This window comes from Nicotiana attenuata, unplaced genomic scaffold, assembly GCF_001879085.1.
Source record: "Nicotiana attenuata strain UT unplaced genomic scaffold, NIATTr2, whole genome shotgun sequence".
Taxonomy (NCBI): domain Eukaryota; kingdom Viridiplantae; phylum Streptophyta; class Magnoliopsida; order Solanales; family Solanaceae; genus Nicotiana; species Nicotiana attenuata.
In genome coordinates this window covers 123,188-132,404 of record NW_017670597.1, presented here as the reverse complement: position 1 = coordinate 132,404, position 9,217 = coordinate 123,188, and positions in this window count along the sequence as shown.

The following is a 9,217-nucleotide window of genomic DNA, read 5'->3' as shown; positions in this document are numbered from 1 at the left end:
ACATGTATAAATGAATGCAATGCATAATCTAGTAAGTCAATATGATCTCTTGGAATATTATGAGACCCATGAATAGACAATAGGGTAGTAGGACATATGGGGAATCAGGGACATAGGCAACCTTAGTACTTCTAAGAATAGAATCATTTCTGAAACTTGCGTGCTTGCTCGTTTCGTTGTATCATATGAATCATGCCAAAAGAAAGAAGGGATAACCTTAACATACCTTACTTTCCATCTCACGAAGTGCCCTTTTTGCTTCAACAAAATTTCCTTCCTTGCAATAAATATCGATCAAAGTTGTATAAGCAATTTCATTTGGAGCTACGCCTCGATCCACCATTGACAACAACCACGTCTTTGCTTCATCATGCCGATCTAACTTACACAACCCAGTAGCAATTATATTATAAACGTATACATCAGCCTCATGTCCTTTGCCCTCCATAATTCTCTGCAGCCTCCATACTTCATCCATATTACCTTGCTTATAGTAACCATCCATCATTGTATTAAATATATAAGAGTCTGAGATTATGAACTTTTCTTGGTCTCCTTGGACTTTAGGAAACACACCCTACTTAAAGAATGATTTTTCTTTTTCTTTTTCTTTTTGCCACCCAAAATCCTTAATGTGATACATATAATAAATGACTAATGAGTCATCTTAAATTAAAAGGGAATGCCACGTAGGGGTGGGGTGTTTAGCAACCTCTATGCAGTTACATTAAAAGCTTAAAACTTCCTAAGCAGCTATTGAACGAGCAGTAAACATGTTGGGCCTCTAGAATATGGGATCATTTATTTGAACCAAACATATCCTTGATATTAACCTTCTGTTAGAAAGAGTGGCAGTCAAAATCTTCATTTGTTAATAAATAACAAATTTCTACTAAATGAAAGGAATTAACTCATAGTCACGGCTGTAGTGCTCCTAGAAACAAAAGAGAACATTCACATTTCGTAAACCAATCACATGTGGACATAAATATCTGAGCAATTCGCTTAATCTTATCCCCTAACTTATTAATTAACTAGGTAATGACCCGTTACCCGATAATTAACCAATTATCCACGTAATTAAAAATTATCTTAAATTGCTTAAAATTCTACTTATTCTTAATACACTTTATATAAGTTACTATTATGGTCATGTGGTATCATATAAAATCAATACATACACTATTATTTTATTAAAATATCCATGTAAAATACATATATTTTCTCAACTTCAAATTTTCCTAATCTCATATAAAGAGTATAATTTCGTATGCTTAATTCTTAAAATGGTAAAAAGATAATCTTCTTTTCTTGTGCGAGAATAATTTCTATCTTTACAATAAAGAAAATCTCATAAACTCTCTCATATTATGAGTATAATTTACCATATCCAAAAATAGTAATAATGGTAACTATCCAAAATTATACTTATAAATTTTACTAAAATACTCCACTTAAAAGAAAATACCACACTAACATAATATCTAACGGTATCAAGGTTGGTAAACTTACGGGGTCTTAATCCCTTCAAGCTCATATGGATTACTACGACTTATCCTAATATTAAAGTACGGGATGTAACATACTTATATCTTGGTCGCGATGGATTATGTGCCCAAATAGGTTGAGGTCGTCGCCTTACCCAACAATAAGGCGAGAAGTGTACTGGCTTTCTTGAAGAAGAATATTTTACATGATTTGGTACTCCACGTGCAATCATAAGCGATGGGGGTTCACACTTTTGAAACAAGGCTTTTGACACTTTACTTAGCAAGTATGGTGTTTCTCACAAGGTCACGGCTCCCTATATACCACAAGCTAGTGGTTAAGTGAAAGTCTCCAATCGAGAGATAAAGAGTATCTTGTCTAAAACAGTGAATGTTAATCGGACGGATTGGTCCAAGAAGCTTGATGATGGATTATGGTCTAATAAGACGGCTTATAAAACACCTATCGGGAGGTCTCCATATCGGTTAGTGTTCGGGAAAGCTTATCATCTTCCGGTGGAACTAGAGCACAAGGCAATATGGGCTTTAAAGAAATTGAATCTTGATTGGGATGTAGCCTCTAACATGCGGGTTGCACACTTGAATGAGGTTGATGTGTTCCGGTACCATGTATATGAAAGTTCGTCCTTGTATAAAGAAAAGATGAAATATCTTCATGACAAATACATTTGGAACAAAGAGTTCAAGGCGGGTAATCTTGTATTGTTGTTTAACTCAAGATTGAGGATGTTTCCCGGGAAGCTCAAGTCCAAGTGGAGTGGTCCGTTTGAAATTGTTGGTGTGACACCTTTCGGTGCATTGGATTTAAAGAAAAAGAACAATGAAGCACTCCGAGTCAATGGTCACTGGGTGAAGCACTATTTGGGTAAAGTTGGAGACAGCCACGTGGTGGCGGTCCTTTACTTCACTTGAAGATGCTTAGACATTGCGTCATACCGCGACGTTAAATCAGGCGCTTCTTGGGAGGCAACCCAAGTTCTTTTCCTTTTTCTTTTGTACTTAGGTGTTATTTGTTGTTTCTAACTTGACTTAAAGTGTGCTACAGGTTTGAGTGTTACATGCAAGAAGGGTGGACTAAAATGGCTAAGTGTTTAAGGAAATGCGGACCGCACATTTTAATTGTGCGATCGCAGAAATAATTGTGCCACAATATACTTGCGCAACTGCACATTTCACATGCAGCGGGCTTCTTAAAGCTCAAAAAATGTTAAATTTCAAACTCTCTGAAGTTTGAGCCTATCAGTGTGGGGCTAATCTGCGGCCGCGAGAGGAATTGTGCGGCCGCACTCAAAAATGTGTGGACCACACAAGTGACACGGACCATTGTTGCCCAGGTGAAAGAGTGCGGAGCGAACTTGGAATGTGCGGCCGCACTCGGCAGCCTTCAACAGTTCTAAGTATAAATATGAGTTCTACATTCATTTTACACTTTTCGCCCTCCTTATAATCACTTTTACTCTAGAAGCTTCACTGAGGATTTTTCACTGTCAAACATACACCCATCTGTGCTCACACGATCTAGTACACGCACTTCATCGGGTATGCCTCACTTCATGTTAATCATTTGTGTTATTTTAATTTTTGAATTTTTTAGCTTCTTTTTAGGCCATATGTTATTAGAGTTCATCTATGTATCCATGTGGGGTAGATCTGTAATGGGTAGTCGTTAATACATGCTAAAATAGGTTGGGTTAGTTAAATTTCATGTGTATACCATGTTGCCACGTAGATTTGGACTAGTATTTGCAAAATCTAGGTAAAAATAAAAGACATGTTCGTTAAGTTTTGAATTATGTGACCGCACTTGAATTTGTGCGGACCGCAGTTGGTTGATTTGGTAACTGGTGAAGGCAAGTGCATTCTCCGGCCGTACTTTAATTGTGTGGACCGCAGTATTCTTGGTGAGGCTGCACTCGAGTCCGCACTCTTGTCAGACCTGTCTTTTGAAATGATAAAACTGCGGACCGCACTTATAATTCCATGGATTGCAGATGAATTCTGCAGCCACACTTTGGCCGTCGCACTGTCTTCAGAGATGAGGTCTCTGAGCCTCTGGTCATTCTTTTCAGAAGTGCGACCGCATGTAAAAATGTGCGGTCCGCACTCCATTCCTGCGGCCGCACATCAGAAAAATGCGGATCGTTGATCCCATTTACTACAGCATGTTCATCCTTTTGTAACTCTACCGTGTCTACATTGTTCCACCTTACTTACATGAGTCATAACTGTGTTGAATGATGACTTGCAACTTCCAACCCTCTTTGTTTTGATACAGACAATGGTTCGATCATGAGGCCGCGGCGAAACTGCCAAGGGTAGAGGAGAGTCTTCTACGGATCAAGGCAGAGGTGCCTTGCCCCTCAGTGCACCCAAGACTATTCGGAAGAAGGCCACATTAGGCAGAGGGAGTGTCTAGTTCTTATGCCCCGTCTAGGGAGGCTTCCGAGGGTAACTCTGTGTCTATTTTGGAGGAACAGATAGCTGAGCAGTCCAGACCACAGGGGCGATCTAAGCCTCTGTATGTGCCTTTATCATCTCACAGCACTTCCGAGGGTTCGAAAAGTGATAGCCAGGCTTCCAAGCCAGCTACCCCAATATCTGGTGCACATGATGTTCCAGATGATGGGAGAGGGGGAGAAGGTACATCTACTAGGGTTGAGCGGACAAAGAAAAAGGAAGCATAGGAAGATAGATTTGTGAGCTTGGCTGCTTTCACTGATTTCTGGATGTGGTGGCCGGTGAGGTCATTGACACATGAGAGGCAATTTATGTTTAAGGATCTTGATAGATAATATCCTGCAGTTTTGGAGCAGTTCAGGATGAGAAAGGGATGGATGTTGTTTACTGAGAAAGTGGTGGAACTCAAGGAGCACCTTGTCCGTGAATTTTATGCTAACGTTTCACACATTTGAAAAGGGACAAAGGTGACAAAAGTATGCAACCTCAAGGTCGTTGAATGCATACTTGGGATTTGAGGACTTGGATCCAAAGGCATACCTAGAGAAGTTGGCCTTGAAAGAAGAGGCTCGGCCATGGCTTGCTAAGATCTTGGCACCGAGACAACCTCTACCATGGATTACTGTTAGGGTACCTATTCTCCGGAGTAGATTGAGCTTTGAGGCAAAAGGTTGGCAAACCTTTGTGTGTAGCACGCTTGACCCGTGCCAGAATAAGAACAACTTGCCTGTTGCACGAGCTATTTTAGTGGAGTCTATCATGGCCGGTACCTAATCAATGTGGGTGTCCTGATGTCAGCCAATATTTCTTTGGTGGCACATCAAACTAACATTGCTTACCCCCACCCCAACACTGTTACAGAGTACCTCACGGATACAAAGGTAGAGCCAAAGTCGTTTGATATGAAGGTAAAGCCTAAGAAGCCGTTTGAGTGGTACTCGCTGTAGGATCCGAGCAACCCGAAGAAGAGTGCTCAACCTTCTACTACTACCGGCCAGTCTGATGAGCCGATAGTGGCGGTTACTGACACATCTAATGCTACATCTACATCAGTTGATCCCTCTACAAGTGCAGCAGCTGCTATGCTTGAGCCTCCATCTTCAGCTCCTCTGACAGTCCCTTCCACAGCTCCTAGGGCAGCCCCTACTCCAGTTCTGAGGCCGGTGTCCATGCCAACAGGCCCACTTTCTGCTATGCGAGTCTCCTAGACATTGGTGAGTCTCAACAACTGGATGCAGGCAACTACTTCAAAGCTATCTAAGATATCTAGTACCGTTGTAGGGCAGTCATCCACACAAGCACTGCGGGATTCCACTGAGCTTGATGAGAAGCTAAGCAAGATTTTGAACAACCAGAAGTAGGGCTATTCAAAACCGAATTGTAACCATTAATCGAACCGAACCGATGGCTTATTGACTTATTGGTATCAGGTTATCGGGGTAATGGATGGTGAACGGATTGAGATTTTATAGTTAACGGCTTAACAGTTTAGGGGAGGATTACTCAATTTTCTTATCGGATAAACCATTAACCCATTAAGAATTTTTATATTTACACTTTCACCTTCATTGAATATTCAAAAAAATTGTTCCAGAGTAATAAATCCCACAATATACTATGTTAGAACAGAGAAAGTGCAGCAAGATGCTATGATCAAAAAATTCCCAATGGAAAGTGGTTACAGTCCTTTCTTCTCTACTCCATTCCTATTATTTGGCTTGATAATTAAGGCTGCTGCTTCATTTGGGTGCAGTGATTGAGATAGTCTCATATCCAACATGTACATAATATACTATGGGATTTATTGTCATGTGCAGAGAAAGTGCCTCGAATATATATTAGAACAACATATGATCAAGTTGTGAAGCTAGAGCAGCAAGATGCTATGATCAAAATTGGCATCCACAGAATGTCTACACTTTGGAAATTGATCATAGTCCTTTCTTCTCTGCTCCATTCCAATTATTTGGTTTGATAATTAAGGCTGCTGCTTCATTTGGGTGCAGTGATTGAGATATCTTCATTGAGTATTCAAAAACTTTGTTCCAGAGATTGTTCTGTGTACTCCATGAAAAGTCTTCATTGAGTAATGTACTCGGGATTATGAATGGTAAGTTGAAATGATAAAAGCCAGCGAACTATGCAGTTTGGCCGTTTGGTATTCACAAGACTAGGATTGTTCAAAAAAAAATTATTTGGTTTAGCCGATAAATCGCCCCTAACCGCCCGATAATCGTTAATCCAATACCAATCCGCCCATTATCTTATTGGATGGCTAGCGGATTACTATATTTATAATTCAATAACCAATAAGCCAAACTGTTAAGCGTAACTATTTGGCTGATCCGCCCGATAAGCACCCCTAACCAGAAGGTGATCATTGACACTTTGGTATATCATGGTTCTGTTATTGAGGGATTGACCAATTAGGTCAAGAAGATGAGAAAGTTGCAAGCCAGAAAGAAGTCAGTGGATGAGCTACGAGCTGAGGTGACCCGGCTAGCTACAGCTGGAGATTTGCCATTTGATATGTTTTTTGACCCAGAGCAGTCTGCCCCAGATCCATCTGCACAGGTTGCTCCAGCTGGCCAGTCTGAGGAGCCATGACTTGCTAGCGACACTGCTGATGCAGTACGTGCGATGTTCACCACTCCCGCCACTCCCAAATATGATGATAATGATATTCAATTGCCCGAGCCAACCGAGGTTGATGCTGCTGGGGACACTGAGATGTCTAAGGATGCTTAGGGAGTTTCTTCACCCTCTCTCTCCTTTTACTCTTATTTTGTTAAGCATTGGGGATAATGCTTACTTTTATTCGAAGGGTGGAGTTTATTTGATGATACATATTTGGATACATTTGGACTGTAATAATTGGATGATTCTATTTCTTGTTATTTTATCTATCTTTAGTTAGTTATTGCCTTCATTGGCTTCTTCAATTGTTTACTTTGATTTTTGTTTTTGTTAGTGGCTTCTTTTATGTTAGTAGTTTTTATGTTTTTCATAGTAGTGTGGATAATAAGCCTTTTATTTTCTTAATGCTAGGGTTCTTTCCAAATGTAGTCTTTTATAAGAACCGTGTGACTCTTTCTGAGGATGGATGGTGTGAAAACTTTCTTAAGGGAATGAGACTGTTTTTGTTTTTAGGTAATAATAGTAGTAGTAATTAATAAAAGCCCTAATCAAGTCATTTTCTAAAATGAGTTATTCATGCTTCATTTGGCATCAACACACTTAACTGTGTGCTTATGGTTTGAAACAAGGTTTTTGAAAGAAAATACTCTAGTTAGTGACTTTACTCTTGAGTTGACTTTGATAATCATTGAGTGGTTAATTGGACCATAATGACCTTGAACTTGATTGTGATTGTTGTAGGCTTTAGACTCTATCCTCTTTTACGGTCTAGTTGCATGAGGGGTGAGGTGATTTTTTTTTCTAGTCCAAATATTTGTGTGAATGGTCTAGAACTTGCCCTGAATGTGTTTCAAGGCGAAATCCTAGGTTTCTTTGGTTTGGAAGATGATTGTAGTCTTTCCTTGGTCCGTTTGAGCTTTATCACCCAATGCTTGTTACCCCTAGTCAACCCCTTTGAGCCTTTAGCCTTTCTCTATTGGTAACCATGCTACAAGCCTTTACCCGTTTTGTTTGCAATCCTCTCTTGGCACCCGGACCTTCCTTAATACTCTTATGAAATAAGTGGCTTAAGGCATAAGTTTGGGGGGAGAGTTGAGGAATTTGAAAGAGGTATCAAGGCACCAAAAAGAGAAAAGAAATGATCTCTATGAAAAGAGAAGTCAAGAAAAGAAAAGAACAAAAGGAAAATGCCAAAAAGAGAATAAAAAGGAAGGTTGATGAAATAAAAAAGAGGCAACTATCTCTAGTATGAGCATCAAGGGAGAAAAAGAATGAAATGAACAAAAAAGAGTGATATTAAGTCTCTCTAGCCCCCAAGAAAAGGAAATGCCTTTAAGAGTTGGTAAATGTGAGCCAAGAAATGAAAATATGGAGTGCTTAAGGAAGAGTGTAACCACATATCCCATATGGTATCTTACCCCCAATCCAAAAGCCTTCATTACAACCCGAAATATCACGACCCGAAACCAACCGTCGTGATGGCTCCTATCGTGGTGCTAGGCAAGCCACTACTCAACCATCTCAACACAGTAAAAGCTTGAAAATATATATGGAAGCAATTAATATTTAAGAAAAACCTTTTTAAAACAGAAATAAATCCGCAACGCAATACAAATCTCTCCCGAAAGTCGGGGTGTCATCGAGTACATGAGCATCTATACCGGAATACAATCTACTACAATATCTAAGGATAAGAACTGAAATATAGATAAAGATGATAAAGGAGAGTCAAGGCCTACGAACACCATGCAACTACCTCGATAGTTGATCAGTTCCAACCCTATACCACTATAGAGTAGCAAGAGCGGTCGATACAGCTTTTACCCGAGGGGTCGGGATCGATTTCCACAGAGAGCTAAGAAAGGTTCGGAATTGGGTTCCTATCTAGTCTAGCAATGTGCGATGTTCTTAATTACACTTCCAATCATTCTTTGTTTGTTTACTATTCTACTTTAATACTAATGATGCAGGAAAATAAGCTAAGCATGATAATTTTGTATGGGATTTTTCTTAATTGGTAAAAAGGCACTAGGGAAGTGCCTTACTCCTAGGTGAGTATCTAACGGGATCTAAAACTTAGGGCAAAATTGTTATAGTTGGGATCATGATATAGCCATTGCACGTAACTACTCACTCTATACCTCTCGGTAATTTGAGTGACTTTACCCTAATTGGCTTTCTCAAGCCCAATTTGGTGTTCAAACAGTGCAAGCAAAACTGGCTCAAGTCGGGTATTACTATCTCTAGGTTTAACACTTTAATTGGGACTATCAATCTCTTGAATGAGATTGAATGCACCCCAATTCCTTATTAGCCTGAATTTCCTAAAATTGGACTCTCTTTCTCAAGAAGAGCCTAAGTCAAAAAGGCACAAATTAGTGTTTGCAACCACCAATTCAACATTTAAAGCATAAATTAGGCCAAATATCATTCACCCATAAATATTTAAGCCCTAAAATAGAAGACCCATTAAATACCCACACTACGGTTGAGCCACAACCCTAGCTAATGGGTCTAGCTACTCATAATCAAAGGGGAAATCAAAGATTTAGATGAAATATCACCCATAAAAAGTAAATACAAGATCAAAATCTAAGATTAATTGTTAAAGATAT